At 36.9% G+C, this 15,175-nt stretch overlaps 2 long non-coding RNA genes across 2 annotated transcripts in view; one reads left to right on the top strand and one right to left on the bottom strand.

Annotated features, from left to right (window-relative positions):
* Nucleotides 1–15,175, top strand: part of LOC138762177 (uncharacterized) — a 31,762-nt gene that overhangs the window by 6,031 nt on the left and 10,556 nt on the right. The window lies entirely within an intron of this gene.
* Nucleotides 2,182–9,337, bottom strand: LOC138762178 (uncharacterized). Its single transcript, XR_011356804.1, has 3 exons — nt 9,225–9,337; nt 5,688–5,727; nt 2,182–4,272 (listed from the first exon to the last, which is right to left on the bottom strand). It is a non-coding gene; the product is annotated as an uncharacterized lncRNA (long non-coding RNA).

Below are 15,175 nucleotides of genomic sequence, written 5' to 3'. Positions count from 1 at the left end.
TAGTAAGTACAGAAAAGGAATTAGTAAAAAGGGATGATATCACAAAAAGGAGAGAATTGGCAGACAAAAAAATAAAATACGAAACATTACAAACGTACCAGGGGGAGAAGAACATAATGAAAACACAGCAAAAGTATTACGAACGGGGAGAAAAAAACACAAAATATTAGCCTAGCAAATTTAAACAGAATGAGCTAAAAGAATTATACTGGCATCAAGGAAAAAGGACAAACTATTACATAAAATCCAACAGAGAGTAATGAAAATTTTAAGGAATTTTATGAACAATTGTATGAAACTGAAAGCGAGGGGAAAGATGACAAAATAGAGGAATTTTTAGCTAAATTGAATTGCCGAAATTGCAAGAAGAGGAACAAAACAAACTAATAAAACCATTTGAAATAGAGAAAATACAGGATATATTAAAAAAGATGCGAAACAATAAAACACCAGGAGAGGATGGATTTCCAATAGAATTCTATAAAACATTTAAAGAGTTATTAATTCCTCCTCTCCTGGGAGGAATGAACCAGATAGAAGAAGCACAAAACTTGCCAAATTCATGTAAGACAGCAATAATTACAGTAATACCAAAGACGGGGAAGGATCCATTAAGACCAGCTTTATATAGACCAATATCTCTACTTAACTCAGACTATAAGATAATAGCAAAATTATTAGAAACAGATTGGCCGATTGTGTTCCTAAAATCGTAAAACAAGATCAAACTGGATTTATTAAGAAAAGATGAACAGTGGACAATGTCTGCAAACTTATTAATCTGATAATTCGTCCATCGTTATTGAATGAAGATCTACCGGGACCAATGCCTGAAGAGGGCGCACAAAATCAGTGAACTGGTGCGGACTCGAAAGGCCAACGTGGCCTGTTTCCGCTCCGTAAATGGTTATATGGTTATGGTTAATCCATGCAGTTCTAGGAAATAAGAAACCAACAGTGGCTGTTGCTTTAGATGCAGCAAAAGCCTTTGACAGAGTAGAGTGGAACTACTTATTTAAAGTATGACAGGAGTTCAATCTACCAGAAAAATATATGACTTGGATTAAAGCATTGTATAATGGACCATTGGCGAAGGTAACAGTAAATGGATATGTATTGAATCACTTTAAATTAATTAGGTCAACTAGGCAGGGATGTCCACTATCCCCCCTCATTGTTCGGCTTAGCAATAGAACCTTCGGCAGAACTGATAAGAATAGAAAAGAAAAGAAAAGGAATAAAAATAAAGGAGAAGGAGTATAAAATCAGCTTATTTGCAGATGACATCATAGTATACCTAACAGAACCAGAGCTTTCAGTAAAAGAATTACATAAGAAATTGAAGGAATATGGAGAAATATCGGGGTACAAGATCAACGCAAATAAAAATGAAGTGATGCCAATGAGTAACGCAGACAATACAGAATTTAAAAAAGAATCACCATTTAAATGGCAAGCACAAGTAATCCGATACCTAGGGATCAGGTTAGATAATAACTTGTACAAACTAAATTATCAGCCACTAATAAAGAAATTGCAGGAAGACTTTGAACATTGGAAAGAATTACCACTAACGTTGATAGGGAGGGTAAACGGCATTAAAACGAACGTGTTCCCAAGGATACAATACTTATTTCAAACATTGCCAATTCCTGTAACAGAAAAATTCTTTAAGGAACTAAAGGGAATAAGGAAATTCTTGTGGAAAGGGAGGAAACCGAGGGTAGCATTAGATAAATTAGCAGAGAGGTATAATCAAGGTGGTTTGCAGTTACCAAATTTTAGAAATTATTATAGATACACAATTAAGGTATTTATCAGATTTTTACCAGACAAGGGAAAATACCAGACTGGACTAAGATTGAACTAGATAAAATAGGGGAAAAGGTACCAGAACATATACTTTATAAATGGGATGAAAAGCTGGTGCAATATAAAAACTCACCAGTACTGCATCATTTACTTAATACATGGAAGAAGATCCACTTAGAAAGGAAAAAAATGAATTATCAAATACCAAAATTACTATCGACGCAAAATCCACTAATCCCTTTTACAATAGACAACCTTTCCTTTAGAGAATGGGAGAGAAAAGAATCAAAATAATAGAAAATTTTTTTTGGGGGGGAAATAATTTATTAACATTTAAACAGTTGAAATACAAATATGGAATAACTCATGGTACAATGTTTGCATATCATCAATTGAAAGCTTATTTAAAGGATAAATTGGTTACACAGGGTATATATTACTCAAAAAAATTTTTTTTAATGGGATTCAACATTATCGGATAGATGTTTTCGCTGTAAGAAGAAAATGGGAACAACACTCCATGCAACTTGGGCATGTACGAAAGTAAATACGTTTTGGGAAGAATTAAATCAGATACTAAATAAAATTACAAAAAATAACATACCAAAAAAACCAGAGATATTTCTTTTAAGTAACATAAGAAGTAGAGAATTAGGCCTCAAATTGGATAAAGTGCAAAAACAATTCATTATGATAGCCTTAGTGATAGCAAAAAAATGTATAATGTCAACTTGGAAAATGGAAGAGAGCATGAGTATACAGCAATGGTACATGGAAATGAATAAATGTATTCCATTGGGAAAAAAAAACATATAATTTAAAAAATAAAGTCACAATGTTTGAACAAATTTGGGAACCATACATGGAACATATCAGAGAGGGCTTGCCTACGACCTCCATCCCCTAAAATGAAAATGAAAATGATAAGAAGACAAAACGACTAGATTCGGAATGTAATAAATAGATGACACATTTTTCTTGTTTATTTTCCTTTGTGTGAAGATATTATTTTATGGTTTTATTGTATTGTAAATGTTGAATATTTATGGGTTTTGGAGGGGGCTGGGTAGAGGGGAGGGAGGGAAAGGGGGGTAAAAAAGGGGAGAAAAGACCACTGTGTAAATTTAATGAGAAATGTTTGTACATATTTTGGTTGATATGGTTCACAGTGTGAAATTAAAAAATATATTAAAAAAAGAATATTTACAACTTTACTTTCTTTCCCTCTTTAAAATTTCACCCTTCAACTAAGCTTTTAGTCAACAATTTAATATACCTCTCTTTGGTTCATGGTTGATTTATAAATTATTGTAGCAAGTGGTGCAATGAATAAAGCACAACAAAGGTTGTCTGTGAACTGAATCAACAGAACTGTTTAATGGAACCTTCAGAGTCTAAATAATTACAGTTGGCGCGCTATCACAATCACCCAACCTCTGAAGTCACATTCCTCCCAGAGTTCTTTTTTCCCCCCAGCCATCAGGAACTCCTGATCCTGTGGGGGTCTGCAACTACGGACGCTGGTTTGATAATGGAGTGGCGTGGTTTGCCACATGATAATGATTTCAAGAGACGGCTTACAACATTTTCCTACATTAAGGACTGAAATGCAAGTTATTGAAAGCTTCAATGGAAGCTTTCTCCTTAAAGCCAGTTTCACTTATCCCATTCAGAATATTCTATTTTATTTTCACTGAATTCACTAATTCACCAACATTTAATTTAACATTTTTCATCTTTTTTCAGAAGTACATGAATGAATTGTATCAAAAAATAAAATCACTTGTGCTTGAACTCATTGTGACAAAGATTCACAAGAACCAATTGACACATATTTCTTATGGCTTAGTAAGTTTTCCCAGTGAGCAGTTGAGCTACATCAATCAGAAATTTTGAATATGTTAGCATATCTTGGCTGGATGTTTAAGATCCGAGCTGCTGGATTGGGAATGGAAAAACTTCATTTCTGTATCCTACATAAAGAGAATAGTTAAACAAACCCAGAATTGTTGACGTGAACTATTCCATTCAGCATTTCTAAGCAAAATAACTGCTCCGTATTTGAATAAACTAAATGATCATTATTATTAGATGTAAATTGACCTAGATGAATTGTCAGTGGCAGGATATAAAAGATATTCTGGTAAAATCCTCGGCCATACATTTTCTCCCCGTTCCCTTAATTTCCTAGCTTCTAGGGCTGGGATGTATACAAGACAGCCAATCCACCTCAATATATTACCTGATTACCATATTTTGCTATTTATGCCAATTGAGCTCTAGCTATAATTTAAGGCAGAGCATTAAAAGATCAGTATTTAGAGTCAACATTCTCCAAGGTCAGCCATTCTCAACTTTTTTCTTGACGATGTTCCTCTCAAGATTCTGCTCGATGTTTATGAGCCTCCTTCCCTGTGTAGCAGTCAAGTTTTGGTTTCTTCCATACTTCTCTCCTACCGACTACATAAAAAACATAAAAGGGTAAAATTTTAAGGATGATTTTAAAGAGGGAAAGAAAGTGAAGTTATAAATATTCTTTTTTTTATATATTTTTTTATTTTTCACACTATGAACCATATCAACCAAAATATGTACAAACATTTCTCATTAAATTTACGCAGTGGCCTTTTCTCCCCTTTTTTTCCCCTTTCCCTCCCTCCCCTCTACCCACCCCCCTTCAAAATCCATAAATATTCAACATTTACAATACAATAAAACCATAAAACAATATCTTCACACAAAGGAAAATAAACAAGAAAAATGTGTCATCTATTTATTACACACTGAATCTAATTTATGTTACATGGGTGAAAAGATAACAAAGCTTTTACTTAAATGTGCTATGGCCCCCAGGGGGAACATTGAGAATGGCTGTTCAAGGTAATGAGATCCATAAGTACTCTGGCATGTACATTTTCTTACCAGAGGGGAAATGTATTCTACGTGAATACATTTAGAGCTTCATAATATGATGGAGTAACATGTACAACCTTCAGGAAGCAAGTTGGAGCATATGCCCCATCTGTAACAATTGTGCTGCGATGGAGTGGTAGATGTAAGTTTTTAGATGTAAATATCGCTAACAATCTGTCCTGGTTCAACCATATTGATGCTACTGCCAGGAAACCACACCAATGCCTCTACTTCCTCAGAAATCTAAAAAAATTCAGCATGTCCCCAATGAATTTTACCAATTTTTCTAGATACTCCATAGCAAATATCTTGTCTAGTTGTATCAGAGCTTGGTACAGAAACCAGAGGAAACTGTGAGGAAATGAGAATGCGGCTCAGACCATGATGCAAACCAATTCCCCTCCATTAACTCCATCTACGCTTCCTTCTACCTCAAGGAAGCAACCAACATATTAAAAGATCCATCCCAATTTAGTCAAACTCTCTTCCCTGCTACCCCTTAACAGCAGATACGTGTTGTAAACATCCACTAGCATATTCAAGGACAATTTCTTCAATGCTGTTTTTAGACTGTAAAACAAGCCTCTCATTAGTAAAATAATGCTGCCCTTGCATTGTTTTAACTGAATCTTTTCTTTGTAACACTATGCACTTTTATTTTGCACTGCCTATTTTACTTAAATGTGACTTACCTGGATAGCGCACGAACAAAGCTTTTCACTGTATCTTGCTACACGTGACAATAAACAATCCACTTCAATTAATTCATCTTTCATGGCAAATGTATTTACTCTGGAATTTTAAACTGAGCTATTTAAAGCATATATTTTTGTCGTCTCCAATAAAATTAATTTACATTGGATAAATCTCTCCCTCCTTCTCCTCCTCCCTCTCTCATGTGCTTCATCATTCCATCTCTCTATCTTCATATGCATTTCTTCCATCATTTATGCAGGGCTTACCTGTGATCCCGATTCCAGTCTTGAAATACTCACATATGATCTATTACCAAAAAATATGGATTGAATTATAGATTTTCCAAAATATTGCATGAAAATAATCTATTTGCTTTATCATAAATTTTAGATCTGGCGAGGCTTGAAATTTCATAATCTTTTATAACAATAACAGTAACTTCAAATTGAAAGTTAAAAATGTCAAAGTAAAATCAGGTGCCAAAATATTTGATCTATTCAAAATTCAAATCTTGATCATTTACAAATTTAAATATTATGAAAAAAGCCAATTTATTAATCATAAACTCATAGATTTATTTTCTTCTGACTAATCATGCAGTTTATATTTATCATCTTTGAAGCAATCCATTTTTTATGCTTTAATCATGGAGAAGATTTATTCACAATGAATCTAATAGTAATCAATAAACAAGTTGTGTTTGGCAATATAATTTTCCAATTCTTCCCTTTGAGAACTGTGAGTTGAATACAAGGATTAAAATTTTTGTTAAGTACCTTTTTGTAATAAACTAAAATTATATTGATATTAGGTGTTTAAATCTTTCTGATTATTTGTAATCAGTGCTGTTTAACTGAAAATGTGTAGAGCGTTATCGTCATATTACATGAAAGGATTGTTTTTAATTGGCTGTTTTAAAAAGGGTCCAATGCAGCTCCTAGGTGAAGGAGAGAATTTGTGTTTCAATGGGATACAGGTTCTTGCTCTTCTTCCATAGCATCTTTTATACCCACTTCAATTTAACATTATAACCAAACCCTGATATGATTATAGATGGGATAATATTCAATCATAAATATGTTCAATTTCCACAAATTTCAGTTCCAATACTGGTGTTACGTGCCCAGAGGACCCCAAAACCCAGCAGTAATAGAAATTCACCAAGACAAATAGTTACTTAAACAAAAGTTACTTTAAATTTTCTTTAAATATAAAAACAGCATCAAATTTTATCTTATTAATATTGACTTAACCCCCTTCTAATTCTAAACACATGTGTATGTTCAGGAAAGTTCTTTGATTCACAGTCCAATCTCATTTCTCACTCCTCCAAGATTACCAGTATCAGGCAATTCTTATACTGTGCACAGAATTTAATGTTTATGTATTTTCACCAAGTGCTGGGTCTTAAATGGTTACCGATCAGGAAGGTTCTTGTCGGTTTCAGAGAGTGATTCGTTGCTCGTTTAACACACACAAACTGATTTACTTCCATCACTATCTTGCTGAAGAAACTTGCCCCATCAAGGTTTTCCAAATGATAACCTCTTCTTCCAAGTCACCACAGAATTCCCTTATTTCAGGAGAAACAGTCTAGCCAGCCATTTCCTCTTGTATGGACCACAAGAGTTTTGAATAGGCTGAACTCCGAACTCACAGCCCGTCTTCAAAATGAGGTTTCAAGAAGCTTCCAAAAGCCACTGCTGAAGACAGTTATCTCTCTCTCTCTCTCTCTCCCTCTCGTAGAGAAAGCCTGTTTGGTCTTTTTTTCCTCTCTCTCTGCTTGCAAAACCACATGACCTTCTTAGAATAGCAAACTGCAACCAGACAGATTGCGGCACCAGGTGCAATCTTCTGAGTCTGTTCATCTGTTGCTTTCAAAACAATGATCCATTTATGCTTGCTTTTGAAGTTCCTTAGCAAAGCATTTCCCAAATAGTTTTTATTGTCTTTGTAAGGCTCCCAGACCCTGGACTGTCTGACTTGAGCAAAGCTCTTGCATTTTAAATGAGATCTGTTTTGTGAAGTGTGTGTTTGTTTGTGACCTACACTCTAATCACCCAAAATCTATCTTCTTTAAAACATATTTATATAAAATATAATATATCCATCACATTGGATATATATTTTAAAAATATGAATTATTTCTCCACTGTTGTTCCTATATTTCTGTAGAAACCCATTACTTTTATGGTAATATCACTTGGAGGAACAACACTTGATTTTCTGCCTGGGTACTCTCCAAGCACATGGTGTTAGCATCAACATCTCTTGTTTCTACTAACCTACTCTCCATTCTCCCTCCCTTTCCCTTTCCCTTCCCCTTGGTTTCTTTCCCTTAGCTCTCCACCCCTTCCCCTTCTATTCACCATGCATCCCTCCTCCCCACTGCTTGCTGCTGTGCCTTTCCTCCCTTATCTACCTATTACCCCCTGCCTGCAGGACCCGTGCTCCTCCCCTCCTACTATTTTATTCGGACATCTACTGTCATCTTTCCATACCTGGCTCAAGCCTGAAATGTTAGTTATGTTCCTTTATCTTTGCTGTATAAAGTACATAGTTGGACTAGCTGAGGTTTCTCCAGCATTGTGTTTTTACCTCAACCATAGTGTCTGCAGATTTTCATGTTTTACTTCCTTTTATGGTAATTTTGGTTGTTACTACACAACAATGAAAAATATGAATTAGAATAAATAAGATGATCAAAGTCAGTAGTGACTTTCTGGGATAGACTAGTCCACGAAGATATTCTCTAAAAAATATGGCCAAGATGGAATCATTGTTTGTCTCAGTAAATTAGATCCAGGAATATTAATAGATTCAGGAAATAAGAGAAAACAAGCTCAGCAAGTGCTACCAAATCAAATATTTTAAAAAAAACCTCTCAGGCAAGAAAATAAATTAGTAACTTGCACCTATTGGATTAGTAAAATTTAATAACCTCAAGCAATTTTATGTTCTATCCATCACTTCAGGAAATTGCACCATTGTAGAGAGATATGCCACCACCATCTAAACTGTCTGAGCATGTTGAAGAGAAATTATCTCTTATTACTTACAGTATCTCTCTTATCATATATGTATCAGGCCATTAATATATTCTCCTCATTAGTAATCTCTGAGGTCAAAAATAACTTCCTTCCACTCCAGTTCTGTGAGTTATGAAATCACGAATGAAAACTATGTGGGATTCATAAACTATCACGTGTTTGGCATAAGGAGTTGAAAGGAGCAAGTCCCTGTATAGAATGGGAGGTGATTCACTCTTCCGCCACTTTTGCTGTACTTCTTTGCACTCCAGAAACAGAGTCCTGAGGTTCCCTGATGCTTTAATTCCATTTTGATTGGCTAGGAATTCCTATCATAATTTGCAACATGGAATAAGCATTTTTTTAACCAATGTTATTCTGTAAACTATAAGATATTTTTAGAAACAATCATGTCAAGAACAGTAAAATTGAAACTTTTATTGTCTTCATTGACATTAAGCTGACAGGAAATTAACCAATAAAAATTTTAATTCGTGACCTCCAAACCTCCCTGATGTTTCTTTTTTTTAAATTTTTTTTTGATTTTTCACACTGAACCATATCAACCAAAATACACACAAACATTTCCCTGTTGAATATACAGTGACATTTTCTCCCCTCCCCTCCCTCCTTCCCACCCCCCTCCCTACCCACTAAACATTCAACATATACAATACGATAAACCCATTAAAACGTTCAACATATACAATACAATAAACCCATTAAACAATGTCATCACACAATGAAAATAAGCAAGAAAATTGTGTCATTTACTTTTACACACTGGGTCAGTTCATTTCGTCTTCTTCTCATTCTGTCATTTTAGGGGGTGGAGGTCTGCGGTAGGCCCTCTCTGTTGTGTTCCATGTACGGTTCCCAAATTTGTTCTTCACCTGAAAAAGTAAAAGTGAGAACTACTGTGATAAGATTGGTTACCTGTTATCCAATGATGTTGACAGAGTGGAATTGATTTTGTTTGTAGCATATCACAGACCTGAAACAGGTACCTACAAGATATCGTGGGTGCAGTCAATTATTCTCTACAGTCCTCATAAACACGTGCTCTTTCTACTGACTAAAAATAATACAATGAACAAAGACCTTGGACCTTACACAGAAGTCCAAGGCCACTTGTCAGATTCTACATCTATCTCCTCCCCGAGACTGAAAGGAACCTACATACAATTACTGATAACCACTGGCAAGTAAATCAAATTTTAAAATAAAATAAATAAAATTCCAAATTTTATTCAAGGTTATTTGTATACATTTTGGTTTGATCATATAGAAATCACAGCACTTTTTATACCTAGACCCCTCATTTCATGGCACCATAATGTTTGGGACATAGCAATATATATTAAAGTAGTCATGTTTAGTACTTTGTTGCATATCCCTTGTATGCAACAACTGCTTGAAGTCTGTCATTTATAGACATCACCAGGCTCTGAGTATCTTCTCTGGTGATGCTCTGCCAGGCCTCTATTGCAGCCATCTTTAGCTCCTGCTTGTTTCGGGGGCTTGTCCCCTTATGTTTTCTCTTCAGCATGTGGAAGGCATGCTAATTTGGATTTAGATCAGGTGACTGACTTGGCCATTCAAGAATTTCAAGTTTTTAGCTTTGAAAAACTCCTTTGTTGTTTTAGCAATATGTTTGGGATCATTGTCTTGCTGTAGGATGAAGTGCTGTCAAATGGGTTTGGAGGCATGTGCTCGATCTAGAGCAGATAAGGGTTTGCACGGTTGGTGTAGCAGTTAGTGCAATACCTTTGAAAGTTGGAGTTGTACCGGCAGTTACACTGCTACTGAAAGAACACACAACCAGACAGGTTGAGCTCAGTGAGCAGAAAAACTGGTTTATTGCTGGCTGCTGGGCTGGACTTATACTCCCAGCCTGGACCTGGCTGAGAATCGCGCTGGGGGGCGTCGACGTCACTCGGGCGTCACATGGTCCCCCAGTGCAGGCTTCTGAGCCTGGTGCTGAGAAGAAGGGGAAACCCCCGACAGCACCACTTTGGCCGGCTGCCCCGTCGTGTGGATTACAAGCGGGGTCGGTTCGCCTGCCAAGTAGCATGCCTCCACAGTGTAGTGGTTAGTGCAATATATTTACAGTGCTAGTGATCGGAACCGGGGTTCAAACCCCACGATGTCTGTAAGGAGTTTGTACTTTCTCTCCATGTCTGTGTGGGTTTTCCCCAGTGGCTCTGGTTTCCTCCCACTGATCAAAATGTACTAGGGTTGTAGGTTAATTAGATGTAAATTGCGTGGCACGGACTCATGGGTCAAAATGGTCTGTTACCCCTCTGTATGTCTAAATTTAAAAGTTTTAAATTTAAAGATGTTTCTATATACCTCAGAGTTCATTTTGCTACTGCCATCAGCAGTTACATTATTAATGAAGATAAATGCACCAGTACCTGTGGCAGCCATACATGCCCAGGCAATAACACCCACACCACCATGTTCCACAGATGAGGTGGTATGCTTTGGATATTAGGCAGTTCCTTTATGCCTCCACACATTGCTCTTCCCATCACTCTGATACAGGTTCATCTTGATCTCATCTTCCAACAAGACCTTTTTTCTAGAATTTTGCAGGCTCTTTTAAATATTTCTGGGCAAACTGTAATCTGGCCATCTTGTTTCTGTGGCTAATTAGTGGTTTTCTCTTGCAGTGTAGTGTCTGTATTTCTGTTCATTAGGTCTTTTGTGGACAGTGGTCATTGACATATCCACTCCTGAAGACTGCTTCTGATGTGTTGGACAGGCTTTTGGAGATTTTTCTTCATTATGATGAGAATTCTCTCATCAGCAGTGGAGGTTGTCCTTGGCCTACCAGTTCTTTTGTGATTACTGAGCTCACCAGTACCCAGTTTCTTCTTAATGATGTTCCAAACAGTTGATTTTGGTAATCCTAAGGTTTGGGCGATGTCTCTTACTGTTTTATTTTTGTTTTTCTACCTCATAATGGGTTTTTTGACTATGATTGGCACAACTCTGGTCCTCATTGAAAAATGGCAACTAGACCGTACAATCCTGATTAAAATCTTAGAAGCTGATATCTGCTGCAATGAAATGTATTGTATCTGAGTACTCACTTACACTTATGAAGCCAAATGTCCCATACATTGTGGTTTCCTGAAATGGAAGAACTATGCATAAAAAGTGCTATAATTTCTACATGGTCAAACCAAAATTATCTTGAATAAAATGTAGAATGTGCACTTTAATCACATGTGAATTTTTTGATTACAAATTTAAAAATGTGAAGCACAGGGGCAAATAAAGGAAAAGAGTGTCTTTGTCCCAAACATATAAGACAGGGAGAGAGTCTCCAGCTAAAAGTTCTGCTCACTCTCTTTTTCCTTCACTTCCTCACTTTTCAAGCAGATTGCCCTGCTCATATGCCCTCTGGTTATTCTTTTGGTCCTGTTTTCCGAGGGAATTGCATACTAGTGCATTCATACATGGGAGCTACTGATTCTTGTAGAAGTCGTAAAATTAGAATGAGTAGAAATTCTGTGTGGCCCACAGGAAAATGAATCTCAGGGATGTCATGCATGTACTCTGACAATAAATCTGAACTTTGGACTTTAGAACAAGTCCTGAAGCAACTATGGCACCAAATTTTAGCTGATGAAAACATTTGAAAACTACTGTTTTAATCGTACCTAATTGACTCGTTATGTGTATGGTTTCTTAACTCCAAAGGAAATGGGCCAATAACAATTTTTCCCCAAGCAAAATATTTCAGTAACATTTGGGTCTAGAGCAGTGATTCTCAATCTTCCCTTCCCACTCACATCCCACCTTAAGCAATTCCTTAATTGCAGAGCACTTATGAGATAGGGTTTACTTAAAGTGGTTTGTGAGTGGAAAGAAAAAGGTTGAGAACCACTGACCTAGATGATAAAGTGGTAAATTGGATTAGTAAGTATGCAGATGATATGAAATTTAGTGGACAGTGAAGAAGGTTATCAAAGCTTGCAGTGGGATACAGGGCAGTTAGAAGAGTGGGCTGAAAGATGGCAGATAGAGTTTAATACTGATAAATGTGAGGTGCTACATTTTGGTAGGATTAATCAGCAAAGGTTATACACATTAAATGATCGACAATTGAGGAAAGTAGAACAAAGGGATTTAGGAATTCTGGTACATGTAGATAGGGTGGTGAAGAAAACATTTGGTGTGTTGGCCTTCATAAATCAGAGTATTGAATACAGGAATTGGGATGTCTTATTGAAATTGTTTAAAGCATTGGTGAGGCCAAATTTGGAATATTGTGTGCCGTTTAGGTCACCGAATTAAAGGAAGGATATAAAGAGAATAGAAAGGTTGCAGAGATTTACAAGAATGTTGCCTGGGTTTCAGGGTTTGAGTTACAGAGAAAGGTTGAGCAGGCTGCGACCTTATTCCCTAGAGCATAGAAAGTTGAGGGGTGATTTAATAGAGGTATTTAAAAATTATGAGGAGGACAGATAGAGTCAATGTGGACCGATTTTTTCCATTGAGAGTGGGGGAGATTCCAAAAAGAGGACATGGATTGAGATTGAAGGGGGAAAAGTTTAGGGGAAACATGAGGGGGCATTTCTTCCCTCAGAGGGTGGTGGGCATGTAGAATGAGCTTCCGGCCGAAGTGGTCGATCGAAGTCGTTCGATTTTAATATTTAAGGAAAGGTTGGATAGGATCATAGACAAGAGAGGTGTGGAGGGTTATGGGCTGGGTGAGAGTCATTGGAACTAGGTGGGAGGAAGTGTTCAGCATGGACTAGAAGGGCTGAATTGGCCTGTCTCTGTGCTGTAATTGTGATATAATTATGTGATTCTTCCTCATTGATCACTGGATTGTACATCTCTAGTTTTCCCTTCCTAAAACCGCCAGTTAGCTCCTTGGTTTTGGTGATATTAAGAGCAAGGTTTTTGTTAGTTCACCATTCAGCCGAGTTTTCACTCTCTATCCTGTATGCTGACTCATCACCTCCTTCTATACAACTTACCAGTGTGGTGTCATCAGCAAATCTGCAGATGATGCTGTAGCAGTTGCTTACTTATGTGGACCGGGAGTAGAGCCAATAGCCGCTGGTGGCATGTGAGAAAGGTAATGCACACGCATGGGCTGGAACAGGAAGTGCAAACAGCGTGCTGGTCCACGCACATGCACAGATTCATATGAGGAGAATAGGAGCTTCATGGCCACCTGCGTAACAGAGAGCCAATGGAAAAGCTGGTTTGGCTAAAGGTGTTTACTGGGAAAGAGAGGGCTTGTTGTTTTGGAATAATAAAAATTTTAACGTCATTTTGTTTTGTGCTGAAGAAAGAGTGAATGTTTTCTTTTAATCGTATGCATAACACTTAACTTACAGTCCCAGCAGTGTTATTGTCATACCGAACCCCACAGTCATGGGTATAAAGTGAGTAGAGCAGAGGGCTAACAATGCTCTGGTACTGATGGAGATTGTAGAGGAGATCATAGAACACTACAGCACAGAAACCAGCCCCTTTGGCTCTTCTAGTTTGTGCCAAACCATTTTTCTGCCTAGTCCCACTGAGATTCACCCAGTCTGTAGCCCGCCAAACCTCTCTCATTATGTACCTGTTCAAATTCTTCTTAAGTGTTAAAATTGAGCCTGTATTCACCCTCTCAGCTGGCAGCTTGTTCCACACTCCTCCATTCTCTGTGTGAAGAAGTTTCCCCTCATGTTCTCAGTAAACTTTTCCCCTTTCACCCTTAACTTATATCCTCTGGTTTGTATCTTATCTACTCTCGGTGAAAAAAGCCTACCTATTGTTTACTCTGTCTCTCCCCCTCATAATGTTAAATACCTCTATCAAATCTCCCCTCATTCTTCTACGCTGCAGGGAATAAAGACCTAACTTGTTAACCTATTCCTGTAACTCAGTACCTGAAATCTAGACAACATCATAGTAAATTTTCTTTTTCTATCTTACTGATATCTTTCCTGTAGTTAGGTGACCAATCTGCACACATTACTGTCCTCCCAATTTGACCTCACCAATGTCTTGTACAATTTTACCATAGCATCCCCACTCCTATACTTAGTACTTTGATTTATGAAGGGCATTATGTCAAAAGCTCTCTTCACAACCCTAACTACCTGTGATGCCACTTTCAGGGAACTATGTATCTGTATTTTCAGATCCCTCTGTTCTACCGTATTCCTCATTACCCTACCATTTACCATGTATGTCCTTTCTTGGATTGTCCTTCCAAAATGCAACACCTCACACTTGTCTGCATTAAACTCCATCTCCCATTTGTCAGCCCATTTTTCCATCTGGTCCAGATCTATCTGGAAGCTTTGAAAACCTTCTTCGCTGTCCACAACACCTCCAATTTTAATGTCATCTGCAAACTTGCTGATCCAATTTATCACATTATCATCCACATCATTGATATACTGTACTGTAGATGACAAACAACAATGGTCTGTTGTGTTTGAGAAAGTATTAGATTTGGTAGGTTCACAGAGAGAGACAAGTCTGGACACAAGTGTTACAATCAAAGGTAATTTTATTGAATACACTGGAGACCAACAGGGTAAGACTTTGAACATACTTAATTATGACTAAATAGACATTCAAATCTCCAATTGAGACCTTTTTGGTCAAATATGGCAATTTATTTAAAATGGGTAATAGGAATTAAATTACCACAAATTCAATGTTATTTTAATTAGGCAACATTGAAGAGATAATATTAAAAT

Source organism: Narcine bancroftii, chromosome 4 (assembly GCF_036971445.1).
Source record: "Narcine bancroftii isolate sNarBan1 chromosome 4, sNarBan1.hap1, whole genome shotgun sequence".
Taxonomy (NCBI): Eukaryota; Metazoa; Chordata; class Chondrichthyes; order Torpediniformes; family Narcinidae; genus Narcine; species Narcine bancroftii.
Note: the sequence above shows the minus strand (reverse complement) of the source record. Positions and strands in the feature narration are given on the sequence as shown.